This window comes from Notechis scutatus, chromosome 1 (genome assembly GCF_049901735.1).
Source record: "Notechis scutatus isolate UNSWTSFEM ecotype Mainland chromosome 1, rNotScu1.2, whole genome shotgun sequence".
Classification (NCBI taxonomy): domain Eukaryota; kingdom Metazoa; phylum Chordata; class Lepidosauria; order Squamata; family Elapidae; genus Notechis; species Notechis scutatus.
Window position 1 is genome coordinate 287,956,729 of NC_142009.1, and position 11,059 is coordinate 287,967,787.

At 36.7% G+C, this 11,059-nt stretch overlaps 1 long non-coding RNA gene across 1 annotated transcript in view; it reads right to left on the bottom strand.

Annotated features, from left to right (window-relative positions):
• Nucleotides 1-10,412, bottom strand: part of LOC148133422 (uncharacterized) — a 189,378-nt gene extending 178,966 nt beyond the window's left edge. Inside the window, exon 1 of the long non-coding RNA XR_015746772.1 lies at nt 10,306-10,412. This is a non-coding gene — a long non-coding RNA (uncharacterized LOC148133422). The remainder of the gene's footprint in view (nt 1-10,305) is intronic.
• Between the last annotated feature and the right edge of the window lie 647 nt (nt 10,413-11,059).

Below are 11,059 nucleotides of genomic sequence, written 5' to 3' on the forward strand. Positions count from 1 at the left end.
ATTCTTATAGTATTTTGGTGAGCTCAGTAATAAAGCAATAAAATAGAAGGATCGTAGTTGGATGAAAAGATGGGCTTTTTGAAAAAATTATGTCTGTTTTAAAAAATGATGACTTGGTTGTGTCATAGCAAGGTCAGTTTCTACTACCTAATAATAAATCATTTATACTTCTGCTACAATAATATTTCCAATTAACTCAAGTACCAGAGTTTCTCTCTTCTGCTACAGAACATTTACCATGTTCAAATGGGAATTATTATTAATGACTATATCCAGCTTTTTGTTATATCTCCATGCTACTGTATCACTGCATGTGTATTACAAATTTGTACGGCACTGGAAACTGCTGCTGTATGCTGAGTATATACTGTATGGCAAAAACAAAAGCAAAGAAGGATATCCAAATATCACTGCCAAAGCACTAAACAATTTGCTTCCTGATACACTATCTGCTATATTGCATTTGATATATTGGAGCAGGATAGTGAGGAACCCCAAATTTGTTAAACTGACTCCTACAGACCAAAGTAACTTTTGGATGGTGACATATCGCCATCCTCTGTAAAACACCTGGTTGGATTTTCTTATAATAATAATACATTTTATTAGTAATAGGCAATTGTTTCCAACAGTCAGGATCCTTGTTTTACTGGCCTCAGAAGGATGAAAGGTTGAGTCAACCTTGAGCTGCTGAGAATTGAACTGCTGGTAGCGGGCAGCATTAGCCTGCAATACTGCATTCTAACCACTGCACCAACATGGCTCTTAATGGTTATGGGAGATTAACTGTCATGCCTCTGTCAGAGTTTGAATCCGAGGAGGAAGACGAACAGCTGACAGGGAGCGGGAGTGTGACTCCATTCCTCCATTGGCTGTGGAGGAAACTGGGGAAGGGCAAAGTCAGGCTGGGCAGAGCAGGGAAGAGGTAGAACAAGGGTGAGGGAGTTTAGAGGAAGAACAGAGCAATGTGGATTGCGTAGCTTAAGGGGAGGGCCCTGATTCCCTTCATTAGGCACACTTGGGAACAGAGTTTAAAGGAGAGGAAGGTGAGAGCTGCATTTGCCGGCAACAAATGTGAGTTTGTTTCGTGTTGACTGCTGTTATCTGCATTCCTGGCATCCTCCCGACTGGGTTGATTTACTGCCATGCTATTTCCCTTCTGGAACTCCTTATCTTGCCCTGCCGAATTAATTACCTCATCTTGCCTTGATTGGACTTATAGTTAAAGTTTTACGTTGACAACATTTTGGACTTGAATCTCTGCAACCAAAGGCTGTTCCTGGGAGAGTTTTTCTCAAGACCAGAAGGTAACCAGGACATTGGGGGCAAAGCTTGGCGCTAATAAACGGATTCCTACTTATTATCTGGCTGTGTTGCCTTTGTGCCAAGCCCCGGGTCATCACATTAACCCTTTCCCCTGCATTTATCTTCTCACTGATTTTTTTCCCTCTCCTAATTGCTCTTTGTACTTAAAGCACCGTAGTAGTGATTCAACTATTGGAAAAATTGCATTTTTTGAATAAGGAATGTTTTTAATGAATAACTATTGTAGGAAAAAGGGTTTCTCTTCCTTCCAACTCTCTTTTTAGGAGGTTAAAACACCATGAAAATTGTGCTCCACTAGAATATACTACAGAAGGTAAGAAAGAAAGGCCAACCAAATCCAGGAAGAGGGCAGTATGGGTTTCTAGCTGTGTCCAAAAAGCTATTAAACTCAAGAATGCTTAACTCAAGAAATGAAAAGTGTATCTTAATGAGAAAAGCAAAAAAGAGCACGAATTCTGGCAAAAACATTGTAAGGTTATAATTTATTTATTTAGCTTCCTATCTCAAAAATAACTCTGGGCAGAAAACAATAATAAAAATAAAACACATACAGATATAAAAATACATAGCAACTGAGATCATCATCTACCTAATAAAAAATGCAATCAGAAAAGAAAAAAGTATATATGGTGCGCATACATAAATAAATAAATCCAGGGCAATTATTTTGGAAGGAGATGAAAAGGACTGGAAAGCAGCATCCAGCAGAGTTAATAGTTAATAAAAATAATATTTTAGAGTTAATAGTTAATAAAAAATACAAATAATTAAATTATAATACAAAAGAACTAAAACCTGGGGATGATGGATGAAATATTTTGGAGATTTGTATGGAAATTGTTAGGGATAATATTGTTTACCCTAACTGGTTTGGGTAAAAATAATAAATAAGGTATCATGGTTTGTTAGTTAAAGTGTGTGTAACTTTAACAGCAAGAATGTAATTAAGGGTGTGGTTGTAAAAGCACAATATAAGAAGCGAGGCAATTGCAGCTCTCTCTCTCTGGCTTGAAGATCCCTAATTACTGGATGGATTGATGACTGCGTTCTTGCTGGAACGGGAGAGAAGAAGGAGTGTTGATATTTCTCAACGGAGAGAAGATAAAGATTGGACTGATTTATTGTAAGTGAACTGACATTGGCTATTCAACACGGACTTTGCAAATAGAGTATCCCCGACAAGATTTGACTGAAATTGATATATGACTAATGGACCGTTATTTTGACTATGCTATAATTATTAAATGAAATAAACTATATTTTTGATAGCACAAGCGTATCTGCATTTTTACTGCGTGTTAACTAGAAAACTTATCTCACACATTTACCTGTCTTCCTATCTGACTTCGCTGCACGTTCTGTTTAGTTTGTTTTCCTTAACACCCGTTGGGGAATCCAGGCTTAACAGAAATCATAGTGATAAAGGGTAAAATGAAAATCACTACCCAAGGTGGGATTCAGATAATATAACAACTGGTTCGCCCAGGGTCAGGTTGGCTGTCATGGGAAGCATGGCCCAACCTGACCCTGAGCAAACCAGTTATTAAATCCCTGCCCCACTATCAAAGTGGATCCTGGGCATGCGCTGTGCTGCAATGGAGAAACAGGCAATGGAGCGGCCAGCACGAGGGAAGGAGGAGGAGCAGGGAGAAGAAAGAGGGAAAGCGGCCTTTTCCTTCCCTCATGCCAGCCACTCTGTTGCCCATTTCTCCATTGCAGCACAGAACCCAGGATTCACTTTGATGGCGGGGGGGGGGAGAGTAATTTAACAACCAGTTCACCTGAACTGGTACGAACTGGCTGAATCCCACCATTTATTACTACTATAAATGCTAGTGTGCAAGAATGAAATGATGAAAAGCAAAGCAAATGGTGTTAAGCAACCAAAAAAGCTGCAGGTGCAGATGGTGAAATCAGAAAAATATAAAAATATGTGTGTGGCTTGGAATGTTTGTTCAGCGTATCTATAAAAGCTGAATTGGTACAATAATTGGAAAAATGTTGATAATGTTCCTCACACATAGAGAAAGGTGAGAAGAGTGAATAAACAGCTTCGGGAGAATCCTGGGTGGGAAAGTTTGCAGAATTCCAGCTGAAATTATTCAAGAATCACCATGAGCAAACTTTTGGAAGCATTTGATGGGTTTTGGTTTATGAGCAGACCCAATTATTTGATCTTCAGAAGATCATTGGGAAATGTATGAAATGTGAGAAAATTTATTGTACGCATGGAAGACTACATGGATGATGATGTAATCAAATGCTACACTTACGAACTTGCATCAGTCTGTAACATTATTTGTCATTGTCTGAGGTTGCAACTGACTAAATCAATACATTTGCTGATTTAGAAAAAGCATATAATGAAGTGAATCGGCCAGCATTATGGAATATTTTGTGTGAATATGAAAGTTGGTTGCTAATTGTAGAAAGATTTTTTTTTATTGTTATTTTATTTTTATTTGTCAATTGCTTACAAGATAATAGGTATAAGTAAAAACATAGTTATGAATACATGGATACATATAAGAAAAATAAAAAAATATAAAAGAATCAATAGGACAGGGACGGTAGGCACGTTGGTGCACTTATGCACACCCCCTACAGACCTCTTAGGAGAGGGGTGAGGTCAATAGTAGACAGTCTAAGGTTAAAGTTTTTGGGGTTTGGGGAACAAACCACAGAGTCAAGTAGAGTATTCCAGACATTGACCACTCTGTTGCTGAAGTCGTATTTCTTGCAATGAAGTTTGGTGCGATTAACCTTGAGTTTGTATATATTGTTTGCTCTTGTGTTGTTATGGTTGAAGTTGAAGTATTCATTGACTGGTAGGACATTGCAATGTATTATTTTATATACTATACTTAGATCAGACCAAAGGCGGCATAGTTCTAGGTTTTCTGGGTCTAGAATTTCGAGTCTGGTGGCATAAGGTATTCTATATGCTATAAACTGAAAGTAAGTCTTGCTTGGGAATAAATGCATGTGTACTGAATAGCTTAACACAGCCAGAAGTAATGCAAGGACGTCTGATGCGTCTTTAGTCCTTTAACCTAATTATAGATAAGTGTGTTGGTTGAGAGCATGAATATGTGTGTATTTTGAATGCAGATGACACTGCATTGTTATCTGATAACCCAAATGATTTGCAGTGAATGTTTGATAGATGGCATGGGATCTGGGAAGAGATGATAGAGGAAGCCTTTGTAAATGATCTGAAATGATATGAACTTGAGAATAGTTCATTTTTTCAGATCAAAGTAAAAATGTTCATAGTTTTTATACAATGTACCACCACATATTCTGGTGTCTTTGATATATGTGATCCTAGTTTATTTATGTTTCACTTCTCTATCTTTTGTCTCAAACTATTATCCTAAGATCACTAACCTATCATGTCCTTATCATGTTTTTCTCTAAAGCATCTGCATTATCAAAAATAGTTACAACCAAGATAGAATTTATATTGGCGCTTCTTCCATGTATTGGGCACTGAGGCAAGAACAGTTTTCTATAAGCAGCTGCTGTTCAGTAAGTGCAAAATAGTTAATACAGTAATAATATCTGCACTATATATAACATGAGCACAAAATACACATCTGTGGGAGAAAGACCCTAGAAAAGCTATGCGTTTCCAAAGTGTGCACAGACCTGTATTGTAGCAATATTCTGAATGTACACAGAGCATTTAATTCAAGTATTTGATGTTCAAAAGCATTTTATATTGAATGTTGTTTGTGAGATAGGAGTTGAATTAATATAATTTAGCATTCAGTAGGAATCAATAGCTGCTGTACAAAAATAGTTCATATTTGGATGTATTTCATAGCCAGCGTTATAACAGAGCTAATAAAGTTTCTCAGGATAACCTATTTTATGGACACAGTTCCAGGACTGACTTCTTCATTTATTTATTAGCTTTTTATATATCACTTTAATCCAACAGGGCTATAAGTAGTTTGCAGACTTCCAGAAGAGGTATAGTGATCTAGCACATCTCCGAAACAGCAGAGATGACAACCATGGCAAAGACTGAAAAAACAGTGTGATGACCTGGGGTGTGGCACAAAGGCAACACAGTCAGTTAATCAATAAGAGCCCCTTTATTAGCTCCAACTTTGCCCTCAATGTCCTGGTTACCTTCTGGCTGGAGAAAACCTCTCCCAGGAACAGCCTTTGACTGCAGAGAATCAAGTCCAAAACGTGGTCAACAAAAACTGTAACTATAAGTCCAATCAAGGCAAAATGAGGCAATTAGTTTGACAAGGCAGGAGGAAGAATTCCAGACTTGAAAGCACGGCAAAACTCAACATGGTTGGAAAGATGCCAGGAACACAGATAAGCAAAGTCAACAGAAGATAAACTCACATTTGCTCCCATCAGCTGCTGCACATAGCCTGCATGTCTCTTAAACTTTCTTCCTGGGTGTGGCTAATGAAGGGAATCGGGACCCTTTCCTATTCCGTAAGCCACGCAACCCACATTGCTTTTTTCTCTGTTCCTCCCTGCGTGCCTTAAGATGAAGAGGGGGTGGACCTGGGTCTTCCTCTGAATTCCCTCCCCCTTGTTCTACCTCTTCCCTGCTCTGCCCAGCTGGACTTTGCCCTTCCCCAGTTTCTTCCACAGCCACACTCCCACTCCCTGTCAGCTGTTCGCCTTCCTCCTCAGATTCAGATTCCTACGGGGACATGACAACCAGCTATGGAATCTTTCCAGATAAAAAGATGATAAAAGATTACCTATATATATTTTAGACAACTGCTTCTTACAAGACGACCACAGGGCAGCAACCTCCCATGGATATGAGAAGTAGGAGAGGAAGGGAAGCAATCTGTCAGGCCCAGAGACAAGATAGCGAGATTCAGCTGGGCTCGGTCCTTTATTTGCTTACACCTAATAGATAGAATCTTGCCAAATTAATGTCATACGTTTCTAACCTAGTAGATAGGTCCTGAGAAATTCTAAGGTGTAGCTATCCTGAATCTTTTCCTCTCTTCCCCATCCAGCCCAGGACTGCACAATCTCTTAATCTGTGCCTCTTTCTGGGAAAGTTCTGTTTTATCGAAAATCTCTTCCATTGCTCCTGCAGGTACATATTTCATCATACTATTATCCTCACAATTACAGCAAACCCTATTAAAAAACACTGGGTTCACCAACCTCACTTTCTAATCATTTTTGGGGATTGTCTATTTTAACTATTTTAGAGTTTGAAAAGTCACCTTTAAGTTATCTTTATTCTTGAACAAATTTTTTTTTTTAAACTTAAGAATTTAAAGAATTGGAAAGGCAAAAAGCTACAGACGTTTTTGATCCAAAAAGTTGTAAATGAGTTAAGGGAGTTTTTTACTACAAGGATTTTGAAATAATTATATAAACAGCCTTTCATTGGAACTAAATTGTTCTGTCTATCCTGTCATAACAGAGGTTTGAGACCTTATAATTTTAGAAATTGAATACTTGAAGAGACTAACAATTTCAGGCAGAAAAGGGGGGAAAATTTCCTTTTGATTTGGTTAGTCCTGGAATTTACAAAATGGCACAAAATGTTATGATATTTAGAATACTCGAGGAGATTTTTGAAGAATGGGGTCAGAAATTAGCAGCTACAGTATCAGCAATGATGTCTATATCTATGGAAAACTATGTCCAAAAGATGTCAATGAAGGAATATCAAATGTAAAATAAATTTTGCTTGATGTAGAAATATTAGAACCAGAAATACTGGATAATAATAATTTTTAAAACCATGGATTATAAGACAAAGATGACAACTAAAGTGGAAATACGAATGACAAGAGAATGAGTTTTATAAGAACTTTCTACTGTATATACAAAAATTGGATAAAGCTTTGACAATTAAAGTGGGAAAACAAATGCTAAACCAAGAGAACTATCTAGATAACTTTTTATTGGATTTACAAAAGGGCTTTGCTTAAAGCCTTGAAGAAGCCTTTGAAATGGGAGAGAGAAAAATTGAAGACTGATCAAATCCTACAATGACATCTGAATGAATTAAAGATCAAGATTGTCGAAGTAAAAGGAAGACGTTTCTATAATGCTCTGAGGACCCTTTATAAACTTTTTGCTGACACTTTTTGCTGAAAAGTTGATGATTTATGGATTTGCATACAGATATGTGACATTTACAGGAAGAAGATTAATTGGTTTATAATGATATAGTAGGTGAACAGTTATTGAGTTTGTTTAAACTTGTGATGAAGATTAGAAATCACTTCTTTAAATATTTTTTTTATATTCCTTTTTTTCTTTACTTGCAGTTTTTATTCTTTTAATCTCTTTTTCTCTTTGAATTTAGTTTACATTTGCTTTTACTATTGAAGTAAAACTAAAGACTTTAATACTTTTGCAATAACAAATACATAACAACAATACAGTATTAATACATTTTTTAATGCAACATACAGCCTCTAGGCAAGGGGTGTCAAACTCGTGGCCCGCGGGCTCGCTGCGTCACATGCAGTTTAGCGTCACCCACCCCAGTTTAGCGAAGGGGGGGGAGTTGCGATATGTCATGTGACAACAACATGTTGTCACGAGTTTGACACCTGTGCTTTAGGGAATAAAGATAAATAGGAACTGTTTTAAATTTAGATTCCCTCACACATTTTGATTAAAAGTAAAAAAAAGGGGGTGGGTAAATAAATCGTGGTGTCTTGTCTACATGGAATAAGGTGACCGGATCTGTAAGTGGAAGTAGATGGCACCAAGAAGTTAGAGATGTCTGTATTTGTTTGCTGTTATTTTATGGTCCTCTAGATTTTTGCCACTTAGATCTGGTAGGCTACCATATAGTAGGAGAATTAGGTAGGAAAGCTGAGTTGATTTCCATTTACAGTTTGCATTATCAGTAATTAAATAATTCATAACAAGCAAGGGTATGGATTTATTCATGAGCTTTAGTCATGCCAGAAAACCAAGATCAGCTTTCTATTTTCCTATGTTAGAACACCTATGTCTTTTTTTCCATTTCTTAGGGGTGCATTGCAATTACACCATTACAAATGAATTCACTGTAGTTCTTGGGTATGTTGTCCTGTTTCTTAGCCTACTGCCTGAATTACATAACCTTCAGGTGCCTTTGAAGGCCAGGAAGTCTATGGAAATGCTTGAAGAAATTCCACAGCACCAGATAAGAAACTGATTGTTAAGAGACCATGATCTCACAAAGTGGCTACTATTGCCAATGCAGTTAGCATTCTGTTCAAATTCATTCTTCTTGAATAGCAATATTTGTTACACTTTTTCAGCAGGGAATGATCACCACTAGACACCTTATTACAAACTTCTACAGTGAATGTTTTGAAAAGATTTTCCATTTCTACAGTTTTCTGATCCCCTTTGTTCTTTCTGCATTGTTTTGTTTTACCAAGAGAGCATGGTGGGATTAAAGAGGGGGAAAAAACCCTAGAATTTTAAATCATTTCAGTTATGCAGCTAATGCTAAAACAAGAATTGAATACAAAGCAAGAACAGGAAACAGCTCATTAGAAATATATACACTTTACATCGCTTTAAAAATACGAATATATCTCCTTGGTAGAACAAGGCAAATAGCCAGCCGTTCAGTAACACCAGTGTTCCCATCTTAAATGTGGGTGCTTTGACATTGTAACAGCTTTCCAAGGACTGAAACATTAAACTACCTCATGTGGTCAAAGAAGCCACCTTCATTCAATATAAATCAAGATTTCCCAATGGCTATTTGTGTTTTATAAAGGTTTATAAAGTCTCATTGCATACTCGCTGTTGCTAATAAATAGATGTCTTGTCTACTTCGTTCTGTGCTTCACATCCTGTCCTTGTCAACTTCCAGGCATTCTGCCCATCGCAAAAAGCCTTAAATCTTACAAGAAAGAACTGGTGAGTACAATTATCCTTCTTAAGGTCATTTCAAAATCTTCAATATATGTGTGAGCAATGTTTCCAGAAAAAAAGTTCAACTGAGAGAGTATTTATTTAATAATATTTTTTTAAAAAAATAGCACTTCCTGTGCTTTCACAGATTGGAAATGAAAATAATTCTTATAATTAATTAAAAGTCAGAGTAATTGGAATAGTCTTAATCTGCAAATTTTACTTCAGCCTATTAATGAACATTAATTAATATCCCACTTAAGAGGGTTTTTTAAAAAGTTTTTTTAACTCTGTTATTTTATAGAGAAATGTAATAACATTTCATATTAAATGAAACCTGTTCATTTTACTGATGTTAATCATTAGTGAATTCAGATGAATTTCATTTATGTATTGCTCCCGCAAAGGCTTTTCTACTTTAATTACTGTAGTATAATAAAAGAGCTGTATGCATATGTATCAGTTTCGCTTGGAACTGAATAAGGAAGAAATGTACAGCACTGCATTTTTCTTAAGAGAAAAAAATAATCTATACACATTTATTTATCCAGTTAGTCATAAGATTAAAAAAAATTAATAAAGCCAAAATGGAAAAATTGAAAACAAGAGTTAAATAAAATAAAAAGATTTGTTTGCAAACCAATTCAGCAATTCAGCCATGTTGATTTTTTCAATAACCTTTTTAATTAGAGACATAAATACATTTGGCATAAAGAATATAATATAGAATTTGCTACATGCTGTGCAATATACTTTCTTATATTATTATTTGCTCTTATTTATTTCAGGCACCACCTAGATAAACTCTCTTCCAAACATACTCTTTAGTGATCTCATTCTGCCTACCCCCATGAACCAATTAAGTCTAATGGTATATTTTAATTTCTAATTTTGAAACAGCTGGTTAACAATAACAGAGATCTTTAATATCCTGTTTTCCCAAAAATATGACCTACCAAAGTCCTAGCTTGATTTTTATATGCACCAAATATAAGCCCTACTCACAAAAATAAGCCCTAATTAAGATCCCACCCACTCCAGAGTGCATAGGTAAAAATTAAGCTAGGGTGGGATGGGGGATGGAGTTGCCCTACTACTTACCTTTGGACAGTTGTAGCCAGGCCTCGCACACCCGGACACCTGCCTTGTGGCCCATTTTTTCTGCAGCCAGCAAGGCTTTCCTAAAGGCCTCTGTTGCTGATAACAGAGCCCCAGATTGATCAGCAAGGAAAGCCTTGCTGGCTACAGAAGGAGTTCCTGAAAGCCTCTGACAGCGAAAAGGAGGCAGGGGCGATGCACACAAGTGAGGTTAGTCAGTGGATGACATCCCCTGAAAATAAGTCCTGGTGCCTTGTTTTGGTGCCAAAAAAATATATAAGACAGGGTCTTATTTTCGGGGAAACATGGAAGCATAACCTACTAACCAACAAATGATGTATTGGTTGGGCATTTGTTCACACCAGCAGATGTATTCTATATTGAATAGCTAATAGCACTGAATGAAACATTTTGTAAACCATTCCATTAAAGGCTTTATCATTCATCAGTACTAAACTGATCTTCATGTTTCAAAGTGATTGCTATTATTGTAGAAATGAAGAGAAGCAGTATTTCTTCAGGAAACCTTATCATACTTCTGTAAGGTATGCCATTTCTACTAACCACTATAGCAGTAGTTTTTAAACTGTTTGGCCCAGTTATCCCTTTTCTGTGTCTTGAATAATGCAATTACCTGTACAAAAAACTCCAAAGTTTACTGTTTTACACAAGCATCTCAGCAATTGGCAGTCTCAGTGGATTCTTGATTGACAAACAAGCAATTACAAATTGCTCCATTACTCCCAGGCCATGCCTG